This window comes from Schistocerca piceifrons, chromosome 10 (genome assembly GCF_021461385.2).
Source record: "Schistocerca piceifrons isolate TAMUIC-IGC-003096 chromosome 10, iqSchPice1.1, whole genome shotgun sequence".
Taxonomy (NCBI): domain Eukaryota; kingdom Metazoa; phylum Arthropoda; class Insecta; order Orthoptera; family Acrididae; genus Schistocerca; species Schistocerca piceifrons.
In genome coordinates, this window is record NC_060147.1 from 101,851,380 (window position 1) to 101,877,168 (window position 25,789).

At 42.1% G+C, this 25,789-nt stretch overlaps 1 non-coding gene across 1 annotated transcript; it reads right to left on the bottom strand.

The window, feature by feature from the left end:
• Positions 1-21,775: 21,775 nt before the first annotated feature.
• On the bottom strand, positions 21,776-21,850 carry Trnas-cga. The gene has a single exon. It is a non-coding gene; the product is annotated as a tRNA-Ser (tRNA).
• Positions 21,851-25,789: the final 3,939 nt, after the last annotated feature.

Below are 25,789 nucleotides of genomic sequence, written 5' to 3' on the forward strand. Positions count from 1 at the left end.
CTGTACGATAAAATTCAAACTTAATATACAGGACTATTACAACTGATTGAAGCGATTTCATAAATTCACTGTAGCTCCATTCATTGACATATGATCACGACACACTACAGATACGTAGAAAAACTCATAAAGTTTTGTTCGGCTGAAGCTGCACTTCAGGTTTCTGCCGCCAGAGCTCTCGAGAGCGCAGTGAGACAAAATGGCGACAGGAGCCGAGAAAGCGTATGTCGTGCTTGAAATGCACTCACATCAGTCAGTCAGAACAGTGCAACGACACTTCAGGACGAAGTTCAACAAAGATCCACCAACTGCTAACTCCATTCGGGGATGGTATGCGCAGTTTAAAGCTTCTGGATGCCTCTGTAAGGGGAAATCAACGGGTCGGCCTGCAGTGAGCGAAGAAACGGTTGAACGCGTGCGGGCAAGTTTCACGCGTAGCCCGCGGAAGTCGACGAATAAAGCAAGCAGGGAGCTAAACGTACCACAGCCGACGGTTTGGAAAATCTTACGGAAAAGGCTAAAGCAGAAGCCTTACCGTTTACAATTGCTACAAGCCCTGACACTCGATGACAAAGTCAAACGCTTTGAATTTTCGGCGCGGTTGCAACAGCTCACGGAAGACGATGCGTTCAGTGCGAAACTTGTTTTCAGTGATGAAGTAACATTTTTTCTTAATGGTAAAGTGAACAGACACAATGTGCGAATCTGGGCGGTAGAGAATCCTCACGCATTCGTGCAGCAAATTCGCAATTCACCAAAAGTTAACGTGTTTTGTGCAATCTCACGGTTTAAAGTTTACGGCCCCTTTTTCTTCTGCGAAAAAAACGTTACGGGATACCTGTATCTGGAAATGCTGGAAAATTGGCTCATGCACAACTGGAGACCGACAGCGCCGACTTCATCTTTCAACAGGATGGTGCTCCACCGCACTTCCATCATGGTGTTCGGCATTTCTTAAACAGGAGATTGGAAAACCGATAGATCGGTCGTGGTGGAGATCATGATCAGCAATTCATGTCATGGCCTCCACACTCTCCCGACTTAACCCCATGCGATTTCTTTCTGTGGGGCTATGTGAAAGATTCAGTGTTTAAACCTCCTCTACCAAGAAACGTGCCAGAACTGCGAGTCGCATCAACGATGCTTTCGAACTCATTGATGGGGACATGCTGCGCCGAGCGTGGGAGGAACTTGATTATCGGCTTGATGTCTGCCGAATCACTAAAGGGGCACATATCGAACATTTGTGAATGCCTAAAAAAACTTTTTGAGTTTTTGTATGTGTGTGCAAAGCATTGTGAAAATATCTCAAATAATAAAATTATTGTAGAGCTGTGAAATCGCTTCAATCATTTGTAATAACCCTGTACTATAACTCATTCAGAAACACACAACATAGATTTCTCTGTCAGTGTAACTGTAACATACACAGAAATCCGATATAATTTTACTATACAGTGAGTAAATTGGCATATCTGAGGAGTGCGCTAACGTCTAGTTGGATTTACGCCTAACGAACGGGGATAAAACTCTGCTACAGTGTGCTAGCTCTTGGTGGTGTTGACGTAAACTTGTAGTTGAGTGGTATGGGATAGCTATGCTGTGAACCGTGGACGTTGTTTATCAAATCCGTATGAATGTGGCCCATAAGGCAATTACGTCACTCCAGTTACCCATGCGCAAAAGCTCCTTAAAATGTGCACAACTAAAGGTGTGCTGCGACCCTGATGCCAAGTTTCACGAAATCTAGAGGAGAAGCAATGCAGAATAGCGCGTAGGTTTAGTGACGTGTATTTCACATTACCGCATCTACGTTACGTTTAACAGCATTCAAAGGAAAATGACCAAAAAGTCCGCAAGGCGCCAAAAGTTAGGGAGTTCATGTGGTCGTATTCTCTTACACAGCAAACGCCACTGGAGCCAGGAGGAGCTTTCCCGTTTCATGATTTTTTTTTCGCATTTTCTGCGAGTGGCCTCTTACTTAACCAGGGTTATCACAGTGATTATAGACCAATGGTTCACAGCCTGGGGATGATTATCACCTGAGGGGTAAAATAAAATTTTCTGAGGGGTAAAAACTAAACGATTCGTTTTTGTTTTAGTCACGAAAGTAAACTACTTTCAAAAGATCATTACTATTGTCACAACTTTATAGAACTCTAATATTGGGTATATAAGTTATCAATAATTACTTTTTCTCAATTAGTTGCATTAATGCGGTGGGGGTTGCATGTTCCACACATAGTCCACTCACTACGTACACATGCTGTGCTTTGTCCCGAACATCGCTGATGATAAAAGTGAGACATATACGTAACAATTGATAAATATGTCGAGAAAAAGTCTTCTCTATGTAACGAATGCTAAATATATGAAGAAAACGTCTTCCCCAAGTTGTAGATAGTACCCACCTGCAGTAGTCCAGAAATTGCTTCATTACTCGCTTCGAAACAGATGAATGAATTAGTTGTCAACACAGCACAGCAGTAACTAAGCAAGGGCTACTATAATGCTATAGAATGTATTATTATTACAGGAATGGCTAGACACCAAACATTAACAGCTCGAAGTCGTCTGACTTCTTCCAGTTCAGAAGTAAGGAGTCCAGCTTTCAAGTGATTTACAGGCAGTAAGTTCCGTTCAGATATCTAAACTTGTTTGATTTTAAATGGAGTTGCAGTGAGCAGGTCAAGCAAGTGCAGCTCTGAAGTGGAGTAACGGAGCGGGGAAGTATGTTACGTAACATGTGTCTACTCTCACTGTGGATAGCTAGCTTTCTGTTCGGACGGGTTGTAACAGTTGTAATGTACCACGAATTTCTTCATCACTCATTCTAACACACACACACACACACACACACACTCACACACACATACACATTAAATATCATTCATAGTTCTTCATTTTAAAGATGAAAGTGTTCCAAGAAAGTCTTTCTTTCTTGAGTTTAGTTAAGCGCTAAGTTTGGTGATAGCTGAGGAGGGGTGGGTCACAGACGGCAGGGGGCGGGGGAGGGCGGGGGTACTAGCTAATGTCTGACTGCAGTCACAAGTAATGGTCTAAGAAAGGTTGTGAAGCTACTGATGTAGACAAAAAGGTGGTTAAATAAAATAGTTTAGGAAAGCGAAACTACATTTACATATACACACTGCGAAACGTACAGACAAGTAAATATGCAATTTTTATAAATTATTACGGATCTAGAATGGTGGAAAACATTCTGAGGTAAATCTGATGATGACATTATGAGTTTAACGCCCGAATACTCCCTTTTAAACAGAGTTGTTGTCCCACCAGAGATCCAAGCACCCCATTCAGTCTCCAATAAATCAAATGCTGAAGCTAATCGGACCTTAGAGAAAGATCAAATACTGTCCATTCGTGTATGTGAATCCTACCCAGGGAGGAACACTCGCAGAAAATGGCAGACTGCACAGTGCCATATCGTGTATCCTCACTACTTGCAGTGTTGATACTAAACCTGGCCCGTCTTCTGAAAAACCACTGGGAAGTTGCAGGAGAAGAAACGCCAAGTCTCATGACAGCACTACATGTTCCGTGTGAGTTTTGGACTATGAATGTGATATACAGAGTCATAATGGAGTTGACCGAATATAGCTGGCCGGAGTGGCCGTGCGGTTCTAGGCGCTACAGTCTGGAACCGCGTGACCGCTACGGTCGCAGGTTCGAATCCTGCCTCGGGCATGAGTGTGTGTGATGTACTTAGGTTTAAGTAGTTCTAAGTTCTAGGGGACTGATGACCACAGCAGTTAAGTCCCATAGTGCTCAGAGCCATTTGACCCATTCTTTTGAGCGAATATAGTGTTGTTTCCGTTTTCAGTGGCACCACAACAACTGTGAGTGTCTATGGGGTGATTTCTGCGTCCAAGAGGTTTATATGTGTTCAGTATATACAGATTTATGCTTTTGTTTCAGCAGAAGACAACATCTGGTTCACCTTTGTGCACTGGGATTAGTAACTGATTTGCTTGATATGTTTTTTATTTTTTGTATACTTTTCTCCATTGTTTCTTATACAAAATATGTGCGCCTTTAGACGAAATAAGTTTCTACAGATTTGCTCCTGTAGTTCATTTTTATCACATTAATATAATAGCAATATTAACACAATGTAGTTGATCACAATGGAATGTTAGCAGGTGGTGGTTTTGTCTATTTTATGTTCATTGTTTCTGGTGTCTCAGCATCAGGGTACCACTTTCATGGGTTCAGGAATCTTGTCACCCATTTAGGAGCCATTGTCACAAAATTTGTTTCTACACCTTTTCATTACATTTGCAATACTCACAAACAGTCACTCAAATAAAAAAAAAATATTGTAGAACTTTCAATCTATCTTTTTGAATGGTTATTTAACTAACCTTTTTTCATTTATTAAAACTGCGCAACACTAACTGAAAAATTTCACAGAGTTAGGCATCCTTACCTTACCGGCTTTACTGCAAACAATACTGCTCACTGTAGCTGATTTAACGGCTAACAAATGTTTCAGGTAGACAAGACCCTGCATCTTCAATGTAACGTCCCGCTATCATTTCAAAAATTGCGAAACTACAAGGCACCCCACGAGAAACAGTACATTTTCAATTCGGCACTCGGCTAAAATATAGAAGAAGCTGGAGTAAAGTGACCACCCTAAGGGAAATTGAATGTTCACCAAACCACGGTTATTTGTAGAAGACTGCTGCTTTCACATTTTGAATGTGCATATCACAAGGTACCAAACCACTGATTTATCAGTGAAATAGAAAGCAGTGCAGAGGAGCTGCTGAAAAGTAATGTCTCAGAATTTTTATATGAAAACTCTTAAAGCTTTTTTTTATTGACATTATAACACAGTAAGGGGAATTCTGCTCTTTATACATAAATAATTTGACAGACAGAGAGAAAGTTGGTATAATGAATGACAGCTTGCTCTAAGTCTAGAAAAATGTATGTCTATGTTGATGAGTAGGAATCAGAATCCCGTAATTTAGAACAGGCAGAAATCCGATCTGCATTTGAATCGCATTGCGTTGACTCTTGGGCAGAAAGGTGTGCAGTATGCTGCTGCATTCATTTTCAATAAGCTACCACACGAATTCAAAATTCTTAGCAGTAATGCATGCGCTTTCAGATCTATCTGAAAAAAAAAAACCAACCGATTTGAAATGGAATGAGCATGTGAGGATTGTGGTAGAGGAGGGGAATAGTCGAGTTCGGTTTATTGAGAGTATCTGAGGCAGGCGACATTCTTCTGTAGAGGCGACCGCGTACGGAACACCAGTGCGACCCGTTCTTGAGTACTGCTCGTGTGTAGGGATCCGCACCAGGGCAGATTAAAGAAAGACATAGAAGCAATTCAGGGGTGGCCTGCTAGATTTGCCCTGGCATGTTCTATCAACACGCAAGTGTTACGCCTCGGAATTGAGTCAAACAGAGATTGGATGGCGTGTACAGGTACAGCTGCCCATGCAGCTTCAACACGATACCACAGTTCATCAAGAGTAGTGACTGGCGTATTGTGTCGAGCCAGTTGCTCGGCCACCATTGACCAGATGTTTTCAGTGTGTGAGAGATCTGGAGAATGTCCTGGCCAGGGCAGCAGTATCCAGAAAGGTCCGTACGGGACCTGCAACATGCGGTCGTGCATTATTCTGCTGAAATGTAGGGTTTCGCAGGGATCGAATGAAGGGTAGAGCCAGGGGGCGTAACACATCAGAAATGTAACGTCCACTGTTCAAAGTGCCGTCAATGCGAACAAGAGGTGACCGAGACGTGTAACCAATGGCATCCCATACCATCACGCCGGGTGATACGCCAGTATGGCGACGACGAATACACGCTTCCAAAGTGCGTTCACCGCGATGTCGCCAAACACGGATGCAACTATCATGAAGCTGTAAACAGAACCTGGATTCATCCGACATTTTGCCATTCGTGCACCCAGGTTCGTCGATAAGTACACCATCGCAGGCGCTCCTGTCTGTGATTCAGCGTCAAGGGTAGCCGCAGCCATGGTCTCCGAGCTGATAGTCCATGCTACTACAAACGTCGTCGAACTGTTGTTGTCTTGCAAACGTCCCCATCTGTTGACTCAGGGATCGAGACGTGGCTGCACGATCCGTTACAACCATGCGGATAAGATGCCTGTCATGTCGACTGCTAGTGATACGAGGCCGACTGGATCCAGCATGGCGTTCCGCATTACGCTCCTGAACCCACCGATTCCATATTCTGCTAACAGTCATTGGATCTCGACCAACGCGAGCAGCAATGTTGCGATGCGATAAACCGCAATCGCCATAGGCTACAATCCGACCTTTATCAAAGTCGGAAACGTGATGGTACGCATTTCTCCTCCTTACACGAGGCATCACAACAACGTTTCACTAGGCAACGCCGCTCAACTGCTGTTTGTCTATGAGAAATCGGTTGGAGACTTTCCTCATGTCAGCACGTTGTAGGTGTCGCCACCGGCGCCGACCTTGCGTGAATGCTCTGAAAAGCAAATTGTTTGCATATCACAGCATCTTCTTCCTGTCGGTTAAATTTCGCGTCTGTAGCACGTCATCTTAAAAAAAAAAAAAAAAAGGGTTCATATGTCTCTGAGCACTATGGGACTCAACTGCTGTGGTCATCAATCCCCTAGAACGTAGAACTACTTAAACCTAACTAACCTAAGGACATCACACACATCCATGCCCGAGGCAGGATTCGAACCTGCGACCGTAGCAGTCGCACGGTTCCTGACTGTGCGCCTAGAACCGCGAGACCACCGCGGCCGGCACGTCATCCTCGTGGTGAAGCAATTTATTGGCCAGTAGTAGTGTAGTTTCTTCATGGTCACTCCACAATACAGATGAGATGAAAGCAGTAATCCGGGAAGGGACAAGGAAGATACGATCGTGTGGCATTGATGGCTGGGAGGTCCCATGTGGAGAAGTTCGGCTGCCGGGTGCAAGTCTTACTTCAGGTGTCGCCATATTAGACGACTCGCGCGTCAGTAATAATGGAATGACGATGAAGACAACACAGCACCAAGTCCACGAGGGGAGAAAATCTCCAACTCGGCCCGGAATCGAAACCAGGCCCGCTGCATGGTAGGCAAACACGTTAGCACTCAGCTACGCAGGTGGAACGTTTTTGAGGAAATGGTTGAGAACGTACAGAGGAGTTTTTCTGGAGGTCTTCAGCAGCGCCCCTTCACGGTCGCGCCTGCCAGCCGAGAACAAGTAGTGGACTCCCTACCGTGGATGACCGTCGCCATTGAGTATGGCAACGACTTCGGGAGAGGTCCCATTCTTGCGATGTTTTCGGAAGACTCAGCTGTTTTACTCCTGGAGTCATGGTGAGGGTAGCCAACGGGTATGGGTCCAAGTCAAGGCTGGTAGTGACTGACAGAACTCTGATGGCATAGCGGTATCTCTCAGACGTCCAGCACCCTCTTGTGTCATCTCTCGTGCAACAGTATCGCACTGCCATTTTTCAGTAGGACAATTATCATACAAAATGGCACCTGTCACTATGAACTGTGTGCTTAATGTTGGGGCACTCCAGTGGCCAGCAAGATCCTCAGATCTGTCCCTGATATAACATGTGTGGGACCAGCTCAGACGTCAACTCCAAGCCAATGCCAGTATACATGATACCAAGCACCAGTTACAACATTTGTGTGCCACATACGAAGATAGTACCTGTTCCCGAAAGAACAGATACCATTGAAGACCGTGCAGCTTCTCTAGAATGGAATGATAGTTAAATCGACACCCTACCTGCAAACAGGCATTGATATACATAATTGGGGACAAGTTGAAAATGTGTGCCCGACTGGGACTCGAACCCAGGATCTCCTGCTTACATTGCAGACGCTGTGAGTCTCACGGGGAACGTGGCAGAGATAAGTCCCTGCAGGCTCCCTATCCTCTGTGCCCTCGGTGGCTCAGATGGATAGAGCGTCTGCCATGTAAGGAAGAGATCCCGGGTTCGAGTCCCGGTCTGGGCACACATTTCCAACATGTCCCCAATGATGTATATCAACGCCTGTTTGCAGCTAAGGCGTCGATTTAATTATCATTTCATTTGTGTCCTAGTTTGCCTCAGGATAGGATGAAACGGTTTTATGACATCCTTTCCAGCCGAATCTCCTCACGTATCCAGGCCAGTGTGTAGACTATCATACTGGTAAGTGGCCTCACAGTACCAACTTCTTTGTAAATTCGACTCCATTCTGCAATTGCTGGAATAACATCACATACCCCTTCGGCCAGTGGAGTTTGATTTCGTTTCCTCCTCCTGTTATATGTACTTCATTGTTTTTGTCAGGTGGTTTTTTTGAGGGTCAGTGCATCAAGAAGGCAATATTTTTCAGATGGCCAATACACTGGCCACAGGTAGCAACGGAATGCAGGGCAGCGTGGTGTAAGACAGTTAACCCTCGTAGGCAATGTATTGGGCTGTCTACTGCTCAAAATGTATCCTCCGCCACACACCTCTCGCTGGCTTTCAGAGTAGATAAGTACACGCAAAGAGAAGAAGAGGAAAATGTAGATGTTGTAGAAATTTCTGCGCTGAAACTGCGAACGTAATGAGCTGGGCGTAAGACGTTTCGTGCTTCTTCTCCACCGTCAGTGTAAGGACGCCGCTCCGTGTGAATAGAGGGCCGAGGAACCGAGGCAATCTCGTTACGGCGGCGCACTGCAAGACAGATGCTCCAGACAGGGAGTCTCCACTAGAAGGGCCTGCGTCACGTATCGTACAGTGTGTGTACGTGTGCGTGCGTGTGTGTGTGTGTGTGTGTGTGTGTGTCTGAACGTGTGTTGGGCTGGTGGGCCGATGAAAGCCACGTACCGCAGCTGGCGGGGAACCTCGGCGCAGAGCCTCGCCAATAATTCAGACGGCCCCGCTGCGAGAAAGAAACCCGCCCCAGGGCCTGGGGGTTGCCACACAGTGGCCTTTCACAGCCTATCCACCGAAATACTTCCGGATCGAGGAGCTTGCAGAACCTTTTTTTTTTTCTTTTCCTCTCCTCTTTTGCTTCCTTCCTCTTCACTCCCCCTAGTAACATTACTTTTCATTGAGACGAATATTTTACACCGTACGAGTCCGCTTGTTGCCTGTGTGCCAGGCTAGTGAAACACGTTTTCCTTAATAAAAGACGGCTGTTGCGATATACTATAATCGTCTGCATAACACAGTCTAGATTACCATTTACATGATATTTTCGATAAACCGACTTCACTCAGTATCGGTCGTCTTTAGACCTACAAAGAAAGGTTTTTTTTTCTGTCAGAAGGCTGAGCCTTATCTCTGTAGCCACATTCCTGCCTTCAGCAGTTCTCCTCATGTCCATGTACGAAGAGCATCCCATCTCACTGATCATATTTTTTTAAAATACGGTGTTCTTGTCGTCTTCTCATTTCCTTATTTATGATCTTTGTTTCTAAAATGTTTGTAATGAATTTCGTGTCTAATTAAGCGTGCAAAGGGGGTTTGCTCTGCGTTGCCTATAATTTTTATTAGCTCTTTCTTCTATTTTCTGTGGAACCATCTCATTGATTTTTTTGTCAGTCCAGCTAGTTCTTGCAATTCTTCTCCAGACCACATTTCTTAAGCTTCGAAGCCAGCTTTTTTCTTGCTTTGCTAACCTCGAGGTTATGACACTCCACACAATGCTCTTTACAAACATTTTCCTTATTGTGATGGCTGATGTGCATGCTCAGTAGAAGGTTCTTCTTATTTTGGAGGGCAGTCTTGGCCAGTGTTATTCGTCTTTTGATTAACTTGAGACATCTGTTGTTTCCGTCCACACTGCTACCGAGGTTATTACTGTCTTAAGTTGCTCACTGCCAGTCCTTACGTCAGTCTTACCTCCACCACCGTTCTTGTCAGTAACCAAGACTTTGTCTTCTCCGAACTTATTTTTAGTTTTAATTTTGTTATCTATTGATTTAAGATATTAAGCATATTATTTAGTTCTTTCTCTGAGTCTGCCGCCACTGGAACGACATCGGCAAATTAGATGCTGTACATAAGGATACCATGAATTTTAATTACTGTCTTCTTTTATTTCATTGTCGTTAATGCCTTCTCGATGAACATATTAATTATGTAAGGTGACAGGGGTCACTTCCGTCTTACTCCCCTTCTGATTTTTGCTTCTTGCTTGCTACTATTGATATCCAGTTTAGTACTTTAAGTTTTGTATTCACTCAATATTAATCTCCTGCCTTTCCACTTATGTTCTGCTTTGCTTAAAATCAATCAATCAATCTGTCGTATCAAATGCTTTTTCTAGGTCAATAAATGATATATATATATTCAAAATCTGAAGTAGTATCCACATTACATCTCTCTTCTCTCCTTTCCGACTCTGCTCTGAAGCCAAACTGATCATTGGTTAAGTTTCATTCAATTTTCTCTTTATCCTCTCTTTATTGACAGTAATGTTTTTGATGTGACAGAAGGACTACTGTAATTTGTACATTATGTCGCATCTGTCGTCTTGGGTAATGCAATAGTTCCACTTTTTGTTAAGGGGATACGGAATCGGATTTTGGGTTAAAAAATCGAATTTTTTTTTATTGGCTTATTATATTCTGCCATGTTTCCTCTTTAAAATGACGTATCATACATAGCTCTACTACAATTATAACTATTTTATTTTTATATATTTGTGAGATCGGGTATTGCGCTTTAGTTATACACGTCTCTCGTGGCTGACCATGAACTTTTTGGCAGTACCTTTAAAGTGACATGAATTCAAATATCCCGGTTTCCAGCGACTATTTATACACTAGTTGCCCGAAAATGTTTCTCTCTGGTTTCCTCAAGTTACTCTTTGACTTTGTGGTGGGACTGTTTTGTAAACAGTGTGATATAAGAAAGTAGTTGTTGTTGAGTTATTTCGTATTTAGTGCTTCATTTTTCGCAGTGAAAATGCCTAGAGCTAAAGCAAAAGTATTTAAAAAGCGTGTGAACTGGCAAAAGAAAAGAAATAATGATTCATTAGCAAAGCAAAGCAGTTCATCATCATCACTGTTGGAAAATGTGAATCCACTTATTACTGATTTGCCGAACGAACTTACACCAAATGAAAACAGTGCTTCTCATAAAAAACTAAGAGATTTGGAAGAGAAATATAATTTACTTGATAGAGGGAATGAAGTTTTTGAACTCATTGATACGAATATATTGTGTGAAGCTCTTGAAAACAGTTTGTGCTGCAAAAAATGTCATGGAAACGTTTCTCTGAAAGTAGAATCCCATGTTGGCCTGGCTGCCCAGTTTAATATGCAGTGTTTGTAAATACAGCTGTAAGTTTCCAAGTTCGGTTTCAGTAACTGTAAATAATGGATACAAGAAAACTGAACTTTATAGTGTAAATATTAGGTTAGTTTATGGATTGCGAGCAATTGGTAAGGGCAAAGCAGCTGGTGATATGCTATGTGGTGTTCTAAATCTTCCAAGTGCACCTTCAAAGTTTGAAGCTTACAATTATGTACTAGGATCTGCAGTTGAAGATGTAGCACAGAAGTCAATGCAGGTTGCTGTGGAAGAAGCAGTGGAAGAAAATGACGGCAGTCGTGACCTCACAGTGGCGTTTGATGGCACATGGCAGAAAAGGGGCCACACCTCCAACAATGGTGTTGTAACAGCAACTAGTGTTGATACTGGCAAGGTTATTGATGTTGCAATAATGTCTAAATACTGTAGGTGCACAGGCAGGCTGAAAAATGAACACAGTGATGACTGTATTGCTAATTATTATGGTAGTAGTGGTGGCATGGAGGTTGCTGGGGTGAAGAAAATTTTTCATCGCTCTTCACAGTGGTATAATGTTCGCTATGTCAAATATCTGGGAGATGGTGACTCTAAAGCATTCAAAGAAGTTTTGGAAAGCAAACCATATGGGAACAGTGTAAATATAACCAAACTTGAATGTATAGGACATGTGCAGAAGAGAATGGGTGCCAGGCTGAGAAGGTTAAAATCAGTTATGAAAGGGAAAAAACTAGATGATGGGAAAACCTTGGATGGCAGAGGAAGATTGACTGATTCCATAATAGACCACATTCAGAACTGCTATGGCCTTGCAATCAGGCAAAATACAGGCAATCTTGAAGAAATGAGGAGAGCTATATGGGCTTTATATTTCCACATCGCATCCACGGATGAGCATCCACAACATGGTTTGTGCCCCAAAGGTGAAAACAGCTGGTGTAAATACAATAGGGGACTAACAACAGGAGAGAAATACATTCACCACCACAGTCTACCATCAGCCATCATGGCAGAAATAAAGCCCATTTTCAGAGATCTGGCTGACAGAAGTCTTCTGATGAAATGTCTTCACGGAAAAACGCAGAACCCCAACGAGTGCTTGAATAGTGTGATATGGCATCGTCTCCCAAAAACAGTGTTTGTCGGAATTAATACACTACATTTTGGTGTGTATGATGCTGTGGCAACCTTCAATCTTGGAAATATAACTAAATGCCAGGTCCTTCAAAAGTTGGGTATGTGTGTTGGTTCCCGTACGGTACGTGCTATGTTCTTTTTAGATCAGCACAGACTAAGGCATGCTGATAATATAATCAAGACATTAGTGAAAAAAGCAAGACAGGTGCAGAGGGGTGCCAAAAGAAGACTTGAAGATGATTATGAAGACTGTGAAGGGGGTATTAGCTACGGATCAGGAATGTTTTAATCTTCTTTCTCCGTTTCCCGTAAGTTTACTTTTTACTTCATCTAGGAACATTATCTCAGGTACTGGTCAACCTAGAAGTCTGAAATTTTTATGACGTAGTGACATAGGTCCCTATTACATACTGAAACAACGATTTTTTAATTACTTGATTTACAAAAGACTTAGGGGTGATAGTCTAGTAAAAAGCGATGGAAAAAATTTACTTAAAAATAAATGTACAATATCTCTGTAAGAAAATACTTTGACAATAAACTGTTGTTTCAGTATTGTTGTAACATATGAATGCACATACAGTAAAATTTTTACCTCTCTGTCTCCAGTAGTTTGTGAGAAAATGTTCCCTATAGTAGGCATATATTAACATTGCGGGGATAGGTGATTCCGTATCCCCTTAAGTCTGGTGGTATGATAGCCTCTTCAAAACATTTAGATATGATAGTAAACAATTTGCTATTGATGTTATTCTACCATTCCACTCTCGAACATTTAAATCTTTCCAAACGAATAATTTCGCATTCGGAGGAGAAAGCTGGCGATTGGGATTTCATGAGAACATCCCGGCGCAACGAAAAACGCCTTTGTTTTAATGATTGCCACCCAGTTCACGTATCATACTCGTGGTACTCTCTCTCCAATTTCGCGATAATACGAGTACAAAACGAACTGTCCTTCTTTGAACTTTTTCTATGTCTTCCCTGAGTCCCATGTGACGCGGATCCCACATCGCGCAGTAATACTCCAGAAGAGAATGGACAAGCGTAGTGTACGCAGTTTCTTTGTTAGACCTGTTGCACTTTTTGTTTTTAAGCTATGTCTCAGTCTTCCCCACAACATTATTATGTGATTGTTCCAGTTTAAGTTATTCATAATTGTAACTCCTAAGTATGTGTGGGTTCGCAGGAGAGCTTCTGTGAAGTTTGGAAGGTAGGAGACGAGGTACTGGCGGAATTAAAGCTGTGAGGACGGGGATTTTCTCAGTAACGCTTGGGCAGTACGCGCTACGGCTTACACATTTTGTTGTCCTCATGGAGTACTACGAGTGTACGAAGTTTGCAGTAAATCCGCGTTCCAAACGTCGTGGGCCTCCCCATGTCAGTGGGCGTCCAGTTGCGGTAATGGCGAGCAAATTCCATCCTTCGTAGTCGATGAACAGCAGTCAGCATCAGGGCATGAACCAGGCGCCCGCTGCAGAGGCCCCTACGCAGCAACATTCGATGAACAGTCGTTGAGGAAACACTTTTGGTATTCACTTAGTTCATCAGGTGCTCAACTGTTGCACGTGTATTCGCCCGTACGCATCTCCACAGCTGTAGTTCATCCCTGCCATCTATGTCTCGTGGTGCACCACAGTTACCTCGGCAGTGGTTTTGGAGAGCGCCATTTTGCCACGCACGGTATACTTTCACCACTGTGGCACGCAACAGCTTTCAAACTTAGGCGTTTCGGAAATTTTTCTACCTTTGGCACGAAAGCCAATTATCATGTCTTTTTGGATGTCAAATAAATCTCTTCGTTTCCGCATACCACAACAACTGTATTATTTTCCGCGTTTCCCAGACACGCTTTGTATGCCCTACACGCTCGTGCTGCCATCTACCGTCTGTGGGTGGTTATCGCATATTGACGTCGAACATAGGCGGTGGACAAAGGGTCAGGATCTTCCAGTGGTCGATCAATTTGGCTTTACGAAACGTAAAGGCACTAGAGAGACAGTTGTGACGTTAAACTTAATATTGGACGTAAGACGTAAGAAAAAAAAAAGTGTATATATGAAGATCGTATCCGTTCCCGAAAGAACAGATACCATTGATGACCATGCAGCTTCTCCAGAATGAAATCATAACTAAATCGAAACACTTAGCTGCCGACAGGTGTTGTTGATACACACCAATGGGGACAGCTGAAAATGTGTGTCCCGACCGGGACTCGAAACCGGGACCTCCTGCTTGCATGGCAGACGCTCTATCCATCTGAGCCACCGAGGGCACACATGATAGTGCGACTGCAGGGACTTATCCCTTGCACGCTTCGCGTGAGACCCACATTCCCAACTGTCCACATCCTACATTCGTAATGTTCCTAATAAATATTTGTCCATTCACTCATTACTCGCGCCAGACTAAGCTGACGAGTCGCGTAAGAGTTCGGGCAAAGTGTGCGTATTCGCACAGAAGAAGGTCAATGGCCGGGTAGCCTTCAACTTTATGAAGATGGTATTTGTTCCCGAAAGACCAGATACCATTGATGACCGTGCAGCTTCTCTAGAATGAAATGATAATGGTTAAAAGCTACCCGGCCATTGACCTTCTTCTGTGCGAATGCGCACACTTTGCCCGAACTCTTACGGGACTCGTCAGCTTAGTCTGGCGCGAGTAATGAGTAAATGGACAAATATCTATTACGAATACTACGAGTGTAGGTTGTGGACAATTGGGAATGTGGTTCTCATGGGAAGCGTGCAAGGGATAAGTCCCTGCAGTCGCACTATCCTCTGTGCCCTCGGTGGTTCAGATGGACAGAATGTCTGCCATGTAAGCAGGAGATACCGGGTTCGAGTTCCGATCGAGGCACACATTTTCAGCTGTCCCCACTGACGTATGTCAACACCTGTAAGCAGCTAAGGGTGTTCATTCCATTGTAAAATATTTTCTCTTCAAGGTAACAGATATCAACAACACCTGTCGGCAGCTGAGGGTTTCGATTTAATTATCATCTCAAACGATTATATGACCTTATGACGTAGAAAATTTTTTAGTAGGGGTAAATAGTGCAAGATATTCGAAATTCTCAAGTAAATAGTAAGTATAAAATATGTGGAAGAATCAAGAGGGAAAAATAAGACTGGAAGTTTAAGAACGAAGCTCTCGGGTTAAAAAGTGAGTAAGACAGAGATCTAATCTTTCACTCATCTTTCTCAATCTTTACATAGTATAAATAATGATAGAAACAAGAGAAAAGTTCAAGAATGGGATTAAAGTTGATGGTGAAAGGATATTTATAACGACATTCGCCAAAGTCATTGCTATCGTCAGCGAACGTGAGGCATAATTGCAAGATCTGTTGAATAGAATTTTCAGTCTAATGAGTACAGAATGGACTACGAGCAAATGAAATCTAATGAGGAGCAGTCGAAATGAGATTATTGGTAAACTTAACAATAAAATTGGTGATCAATAAGTAGACAGTGTGCAGGAAATCTTCTACCTTGGAAATAAAATGTCACAGGATCGACGAAGCAAGCGGGACATAAAAAGAAATTTTGGAAATTTGTGGTAAGTTCCTGTGGGACCAAACTGCTGAAGTCATCGGTCCCTAGGCTTACACACTACTTAATCTAGCTACGCTAAGGACAACACACACACCCATGCCCGTGGGAGGAGTCGAACCTCCGACGGGGGAGAGCCGCACGAGCCGTGGCAAGCCGCCTGAGACCACACGCGGGTAGCCCGAGCGGCGGACATAAAAAGGTCACCAGCACAGGTGAAGTGGGCATCCTTGTCAAAAAGAAGTTTATTAGTATCAAATTTCGGGCTTTATTTGTGGAACAAACTCATGAGAATGTACGTTTGGAGCACGTCGTTTTCTGGTAACGAGTCACTGTCTGTGAGAAAACAGGAAAAGTAGAGAGTCGATGCGTTTGAGATGATGTGCTACAGAAGCGTGTTGAAACTTCTTGTGGACTGTTAAGATAACAAACGAGGAGGTCCACTGCATTAATAAGTGTTACGCTTTCATTGGACACTGACTGGGGATAGTGGTTATCGCTGGAGAAACCGATTTTGGGTTACACCGGATTTTTTTCATCTCCAATTTACCGTGGTCGTTAAAACCGCTAAAAATAACCGGTTCCCCAAGTAACTGATTTTCGATTTTTTATTGCTTTTACTTCCTGCAGTAAACGTAGAAATCGAACAAACAATGATAAATTCTAAGACTCATTCAGACTTTTGCATTACACGTTTCAACATACCTTGAATCATGATATCAAATAAAATAAGTAAATAAAAGAAAACTTAGTCCAGATAATGTTCGCCACTTTTCTCGAAAAGTAATGATGCTTGAATAATACCAAAAATCACCAATATTCTTCCATTGATTCTTATTTCTTGAAATACTGCTCAAAAATCTTGTTATAATCGAGGTTCGTTTAACTATTGGGGCTTACGAATTGTCAGTGCTACAGGACGGAAACTGACGTTGGAGAGCTATATTTTTCGTGTTACGTTGTCAGTTTCTAGGCAATACAAACACATTACTACGTAGGTCAGGCAGCAGTTCACTTACTTCTTCTTTTTATTGCAAACAATGAATAAAATATTAAGTTTTTAATTTATTATTGTTGTTTTAATTTTCTTTCTCTTTTATTTCTTCACAGGATGGTGGACAATTAATAAAGCTTTTCGGTAAAATTTGTAGCGTTCTTTTTCTTTAATTACTTCGAATGAGAAACTCGTTTTGCTCTGAAATGTATTTATTCATAGCTTAACTGAAATGTGGATGCAAATGATGTAGCCAACACTAAACATGTTCTTGCAACAAATTCAGATGAACAGCTTAGATGGCATTCAAAATTGAACATTTAACAGAAATAATTACTTAACAATAGTTAAAATTTCAGTAATGAGGCTAGCCTTTGGGCAATATGTATTGATCATGTGTTTAGGAATACGCGTTCTACGATGAGTTGGCCTGTAAGTTGACTACCTTCATCAGAAAGGACATCATTCAACGACGATAACAATTCTTTAAAAAACCACATAAATTGCTGTCAATGATAAATACTTTGAGCTACAAAGAACAAGCCTAGCATTCACCTCCTACTCTATTCTCAAAAAGTCAAAGACTCACTGCTACTAGATACAAAATTACAAAAGGCACGTTACTGACTCAGCAAATCTGCACAGATTCTTATGAGATGAATTTGTTCCTCGATTATGACTGTAGACACTGTTATTGAAATAGTTCTGATCGTTTTTCCCGTTTTCTATTATAACCCAGTATTTCACAGCAATGGAAATTTTATGAGTAGAACCCCCAGGAACCATGGACCTGGTCGTTGATGGGGAGGCTTGCGTGCCTCAGCGATATAGATAGCCGTACCGTAGGTGCAACCACAACGGAGGGGTATCTGTTGAGAGGCCAGACAAACGTGTGGTTCCTGAAGAGGGGCATCAGCCTTTACAGTAGTTGCAGGGGCGACAGTCTGGATGATTGGCTGATCTGGCCTTGTAACACTAACCAAAACGGCCTTGCTGTGCTGGTACTGCGAACGGCCGAAAGCAAGGGGAAACTACAGCCGTAATTTTTCCCGAGGGCATGCAGCTTTACTTTATGGTTCAATTATGATGGCGTCCTCTTGGGCAAAATATTCCGGAGGTAAAGTAGTCCCCCATTCGGAAACATCCCCCAGGCTGTGGCTAAGCCATGTCTCCGCAATATCCTTTCTTCCAGTAGTGCTAGCCCTGCAAGTTTCACAGGAGAGCTTCTGTGAAGTTTGGAAGGTAGGAGACGAGGTACTGGCGCAAGTGAAATTGTGAGGGCGGGTCGTCAGTCGTGCCTGGGTAGCTCAGTTGGCAGAGCACTTGCCCGCGAAACGCAAAGGTCTCGAGTTCGAGTCTCGGTCTGGCACACAATATTAATCTGCCAGAAAGTTTCAAAACCAGCGCACACTCCGCTGCAGAGTGAAAATTTCATTCTGGAAACATGAACACTGTTTGTACTTGACCTTCTTGAAGACATTGAAATCTTTACCAACAAAAACACAACACCCGACTACCAAAAAAATCAAATGTGTGGGTGAAATCTTATGGGACGTAACTGCTAAGGTCATCAGTCCCTAAGCTTAGACACTACTTAACCTAAATTATTCTAAGGACAAACACACACATCCATGACCGAGGGAGGACTCGAACCGCCGCCAGGATCAGCTTGCAGGGCCTTAGACCGCTCGGTTAATCGGGCGCGATACACCCGACTACCTACTCAATGACTGCACTGAAGAGAGGAACAAATTATTCCTTCAGAATTTCGAAGAATTACTAGTTCAAAACAGGTAATACGTTAACTAAATCTGAACTGCCGCGCCTTCCATGGCCCACTACCCCTCTATCCTTCTCTTTTCTTCCCATTTATATTGATGTCAGCATAAATACACTACCACAAAATAAATCTATACTACATGTGCAAATGTTCAAGCCATTTACTATTATTATAAATCAGTACTTTCATACACATTACCTTTAGCTGAAATAAATAGAACCTGTCTTTCCTAATATTCCAGATCACGTTAAAGTAAGAACAGAAATAAGTTAGCAGTTCATTTGAAGTTTTGTTGTTGTTGTTTTTTTAGATATAAAGTTCATGGTCATACAAACAGCAGCAGTTCATTGCAAATACTGTAACTTATTTTTATTCCTGGGCGCTAATATTAATGCCAGTTTTGATAAAAGCATTTTCCCATAAATTGACAGTATTATATGTTAATAAAAGAATAGAAATAAGACACGAGATCATTTTAAGTTTGTTTTTGTAGTAATTTATTTCAAAAATGGTTCAAATAGCTCTGAGCACTATGGGACTTAACTTCTGAGGTCATCAGTCCCCTAGAACTTAGAACTACTTAAACCTAACTAACCTAAGGACATCACACACATCCATGCCCGAGGCAGGATTCGAACCTGCGACCGTAGCGGCCGCGTGGTTCCAGTCTGTAGTGCCTAGAACCGCTCGGCCACCCCGGCCGGCAGTAATTTATTTATTTCATTTTGTGCATTAATGTTCACGCCCATTTCGATTAAAGTATTTGCCCGTGCATGACTTAAACGCATGGTAACAAAAACAAGTAATATCTCTGAGCAAAGTAGGCCTGTGTTACATCTTCGTATGAATATCTTTGTAGCCGGCCGCGGTGGTCTCGCGGTTCTAAGCGCTCAGTCCAGAACCGCGCCACCGCTACGGTCGCAGGTTCGAATCCTGCCTCGGGCATGGATGTGTGTGATGTCCTTAGGTTAATCAGGTTCAAGTAGTTCTAAGTTCTAGAGGACTGATGACCTTAGAAGTTAAGTCCCATAGCGCTCAGAGCCATTTGAACCGTTTAGCTATATAATCTCCTGTGCACAGTCTGAAAATGAGCCTAGAAAGGTTCGAAAACCAGTTCATGGAATACATAAATACTTAAAAAAAGTGACTGGTTGCAGTTTTCTGTATTTACATTGAGCACGACTTGTTTTGATTGACACACACTGCAAGAACCAAATTGTCTGCCGAAAAAAAATTCTTAGGAGGGGTATTTGGTATATCTGCAGTGAGCAGTAACTCTGTCGCATGGATTGGCTTCAGGGTTGTCTTTCTGGGTAGTTTCTCCTGTACTCGACTGTGTGGACGGTTGGTGGGCGGTGGGCTGTCTCGCTGCCCCAGCGCAGAAGCTGAGGGGTCTGGCGGCAGGTAATTCTGTGACGTGACGGAGCTGTTTACTAGCGGCAGGCTGGTCAACATCCCGGGTCGATCGCCCCATCACTGCCGCCGTGGCGTTGGCAGCACTGGCAGCGGCCTTTAACGAGGTTCTTGTTGGCCGTAGACCGGCTGGCCGCAGACCCTGGGGATCGCGGAAATAATAATAGGGGTGGTCTACTCACCCCGCACCCTCCACCCCTTCCCCTCCCACCCACGCAAAACCCCCACTCCACCCGCACCTCCTCGCGGCCCACACAGTCGTACGGTCTGACGCCGGGAAGGCGTCGCTGGCTGCAAACTAATGCCGTGCCTCACGAGTAACCTTAACCACTGGCTTAACGCTCGCTGCTTCGCTCGCGTACACTGTACGGTTTGCATAGATTTCTTTTCTTTCGTTTAATCGAATTTCTATGTTGCTACACCAATTGCTCATATGTAAGGCAGCCACTCACCATTTGTATTTGAAATCTCCATGCCCAGTCGAAGAATACACAAAAGCAAAATGTTGAAAGGAGTATTAATTCCATAAAGTTTACAGTCTCACAACAAACAAAACAATAAACTATATGTTGTGCAAACCAAAGAACCTACTCTCGATAAAACAGTTAGCGACCATTTCCATGGCTGCCCGTCTCTACGTAATTAAACTGTTCCAGCGAATTTAATTTAGTTCCATATGGCGTGTTAAAATAGAAAGGGATTCTGCAGTTGTTGGCGCCAGTCTTACACCGGGTACTGAATTATTTAATCCCAAACGGATATTCCTATACGTGGAATGACATTTATAAGTGGTATTAATAATTATCAGCTTGTGCAATACTTACAACAAAAACACGAATAATTTTATAAACATATATTAAACCTACGGAAAAATTAATGTGTTAAAGGTCTGTTTCTTTTTCTACCCAATTCTGACGAAGCCAACTTGGCGTGGTGACTGTTGAATAGCTTCCTCCAATTCAGTTCAGATATTACAGCACCTTCTAAACGTTTCATGCTAATTAAGGCCATAAAAGCATGGTCTTTTCCAAATGTACTTCTGACAAAAAAATCTGTTCCGCTTATATAACGTAATATTATCATAAAACTTTTCATCCCTTATTTCACCCCCTTAGAGGTTGAATTTCCAAAAACTGTGATACACGTATGGTTTTAATTTCAGCCGAGAAGTCAAATACTAATTTTCATAGATGTAGCTTTAAAACTGCTTTAGTAATTATTTAATAATGATTTATTTTTTTTAAATAACTTTCACCTACTATTTCATTTTCTCAGGGGTTGAATTTCCAAAAATACTGAAACATTTTTTGTATTTCTGGAAATGGAAAAAAAATACCAATTTTCATACATCTAGCTTCAAAATCAACTTAGTAGGGACATAGTTTCAAAAAACCTCTTATCTCTGGTTTCATCTTCTTACGGGGAGAACGTCGAAAATCCATTCTTAAACGACGCGTACAGTATAAAGTGAACACCCTCTCGAAATTTCAAGTTTCTGTCCTCAAAGGCTTGAGCTGGGCGATGATGAGTCAGTGAAGACATTTCCGTTTATATTTAGAGATCAGTGTCCGAATTATCTTTATCATTTGTTACTTCCTGGCAGATTAAAACTGTGTGCCGGACCGAGACTCGAACTCGGGACCTTTGCCTTTCGCGGGCAAGTGCTCTACCAACTGAGCTATCCAAGCACGACTCACGCCCCCTCCTCACATCTTTACTTCTGCCAGTACCTCGTCTCCTACCTTCCAAACTTAACAGAAGCTCTCCTGCGAACCTTGCAGAACTAGCACACCCGAAAGAAAGGATATTGCGGAGACATGGCTTAGCCACAGCCTGGGGGATATTTCCAGAATCATTTCTTACTTTTACCTTGTTAACATTGAAAAAGAAGCGCTTAAGGCGTAAAAGAAATTTTTATTATATGATTTCTTCATAGTTGTAGTTCAGCAGCTGCAGAATATTTCGAAAAAGATAAAAAGTCATATGTTAACAAGGCAAAAACTCAGTCGTCAGCTGCACAAGAAAACCTTTATTTAATTCTCGTTACCGGGCTCGACAGTTTAACGTGTCATCTTCAGACGCCAAATAAGCTCAAATCATTGGCAAGCCAACGTCAAAATAAGAATAGGACTCTAATGTCCTACAAAGTCTGTTCACTTTCAACGAGTGACTGTGTGGTGTGTAATATCCAGTCATGCAATAATCGGTCCGATATTCCTCGATGACACGGTGTCTACCGAACAGTACTTGAAGGTTTTGGAAGATGATTTCATCCCAACTATCCAAAGTGTCCCGATTTCGTCAAGATGTGGTTTATGCAAGACGGGACTCTAACCCATCGCTACAGGATAGTGTTTGATGTCGTGGAGGAGCACTTTGGGGACCGCATTCTGGCATGGTCCCCGATTGGCCGTCATATTCTCCGGATCTGAACACATGCGACTCCATTTTGTGGGCCTATATTAAAGACAAGATGTACATCAATAACCCTAACACCACTGCTGAGTTGAAAACAGTCGTTAACAATAGGCCACGAACAAAAGGCCGGCCTCGTATCCAGAATATTGACAGTTCCATACATCGTCGCTCTTTCAGTTGCCCATGGTGCCACCCTACACTGATAATAAAGTTTGATCAGTAATTATGTATTTTTATATGTCTGTCTGCTTGATACTTGTTCCGCGGTTTATTGTCTTCTGTTAATCATTTTATATGCTTTTATAATATTCACTGCATATTTTCGCTTCAACTGTTGCAGTATTTATTACAGTCTATACGTACACTAGCGCTCCCACTTTGTATATAGGCGTGTTCAATCCCTTTCATGTCATCAGTATATTGGCTGACTTTCGTCGCACATACTATGTACAATTTGAGATTTTGCAGGTAACTGTTTGCTACTCAACGCACATATATTTTTAGTGGTGTCACACTGTTTTATTGATTCTGTAGCAAAAGTATGCTGTGGCTCTTAAGCTTAACTATTTTATATCTGTTTTATAAATCAGCATTACTTCTGCTGTTCAATCTCTGTACAGTTTTTTTTAACGTACTTGCTTCATATATGTATTTCTTGCCATCCTTTGAAGGGCAATACCGTGCAATTCGTATTCTGACGTTGACCTACTAACGATTTGTTCTTCTACATCTACATCTACATGGATACTCTGCAAATCACCCTTAAATGCCTAGCAGAGGGATCATCGAATCATCTTCACAATAATTCTCTATTATTCCAATCTCTAACACCGCGCGGATAAAACAAATACCATTAGCTTTCCGTGCGAGTTCTTATTTCCCTTATATTATTATGATGGTCGTTTCTGCCTATGTAGGTCAGTGTCAACAAAATATTTTCGCATTCAGGGGAAAGTTGATGACTGAAATTTCATGAGAAGATTCCCTGGAACGAAAAACGCCTTTGTGTTAATGATGTCCACCCCAAATCCTGTATCATGTCAGTGACATTCTCTCCCTTATTTCTCGATAACACAAAACGTGCTGCCCTAGTGTGAACTTTCTCAATGTAGTCCGTTAATCCTATCTGGTAGGGATCCCACATCGCGCAACAGTACTCCAGAAGAGGACGGGCAAGCGTAGTGTAGATAGTCTCTTTTTCAGAAAATCATTAAGTGGTTCTCTGCAAATGGGCTCTCATTTGACAAAACACAGTATATACAGTTCCACACAGTAAATGGAATGACACCATTAATAAATATAGACTTCGATCAGAAATCGGTAGCTAACGTAGAATATTCAAAATTTCTAGCTATATGCATTGATGAGGGGTTGAACTGGAAAAAAACACACTGAGGATCTGCTGAAACGTTTGAGTTCAGCTACTTATGCTATTAGGGTCATTGCAAAGTTTGGCGATATGCATCTGAGTAAATTAGCTTACCACGCCTATTTTCATTCTCTGCTTTCGTACGGCATCATATTTTGGAGTAACTCATCATTGAGTAAAAGAGTGTTCATTGCACAAAAGAGTGTAATCAGAATAATTGCTGGAGCTCATCCAAGATCATCCTGCAGACACTTATCTAAAGAGCTAGAGATCTTCACTGTAGCCTCACAATATATATATCCACTTATGAAATTTGTTATTAACAATCCGAACGAATTCAAAAGTAATAGCAGTGTACATGGCTATAAAACTAGGAGAAAGGATGACCTTCACTACTCAAGGTTAAATCTAACTTTGGCTCAGAAGGGGGTAAATTATGCTGCCACAAAAGTCTTTGGTCACTTACCTAATAACATCAAAAGTCTGACAGATAGCCATATAACATTTAAAAGGAAATTAAAAGAATTTCTTAATGGTAACTCCTTCTATTCATTAGATGAATTTTTGGATATAGTAAGTGGGTAATTTCCCCAACCCCCTCAGAATTAAGTGTCATGCAATATTTTGTGCAATGTAATATCTTGTATAAACACCTTTTATTAACCTGACATGTTCCACATCGTTACGAAGTTTCGTATTCATGATCTATGGAACGGGTACTAATCTAACCTAATCTCATCTAGATCTGTTGCATCTTCTAAGTGTTCCGCCAATAAAGTGTCTGGTTCGTCTTCCCAACAACATTTTCAGTTTCGAATTTAAGTTGTTCTTAATTGTAATTTACGGCTTTTGGATTTGACTGATTTATCATTTGACCGAAGTTTAACCGATTCCTTTTAGCACTCACGTGGATGACCTCATGCTTTTCATTATTTAGGACAAATTTCCAATTTTCGCACCGTATGGATATCTTTTCTAATTCGTTTTACAATATGTTTTGATCTTCTGATGATTTCACTAGACAATAATGACAGCATCATCTGCAAACAAACTAAGGCGGCCGCTCCGATTGTCTTCTAAATCGCTTATATAGATAAGGGACAGCAGACAGGCTATAACACTACCTCGTGGAACGCCAGAAATCACTTCGGTTTTACTCGATGACTTTCCGTCAGTTACAACGAACTGTGACGTCTCTGGCAGAAAATCACGAATCCAGTCACATAGCTCAGACGATATTCCATAAGCACGAATTTGTCTACAAGCCGCTTGTGACGTACAGCCTATTTGACTTCTGAGATGACAGTTTACGCCGTCGAAACCGGTAAAGTGAAACAAAAGATTTTCTTGTGCAGCTGACGACTGATTTGTAATCTTTGTTGGAATTTTTACGTTTTTAGTTTTAATGTAATGTACGGTACCATATACGTAACGCTAAGCATTATTGACAGTTAAATATTAATTTACATGAAAATGTTACTCGTTTTTGTAATAACTGAGATAAAATTAAATACGAGTGGAAATTAAAAGCAAAGGCAACAAATTACTTGGTACGATACACAGCAAAACATTGAACACAGAGTCCCACATCACATTTCATGCACTGTGTGCGCACTTACGTTTTACAACGTATTGTGCCGCATGGTATTCTTTTGAGTAACCGTATTTTCACAAGCAGATAGTTTATTCCATCAAACTGGAACTCACCTGTTACAGTACTGGAGTACCGCGTTTGTCCAGGTCGTTCTAGTGTCGCTGCAAACGTCCTAAAGTGCAGCTGTACAATTGCTCTTCGAAAATTTTCGTGAAAGTTGTATTTCTGTTTTATCGGTCGACTACAG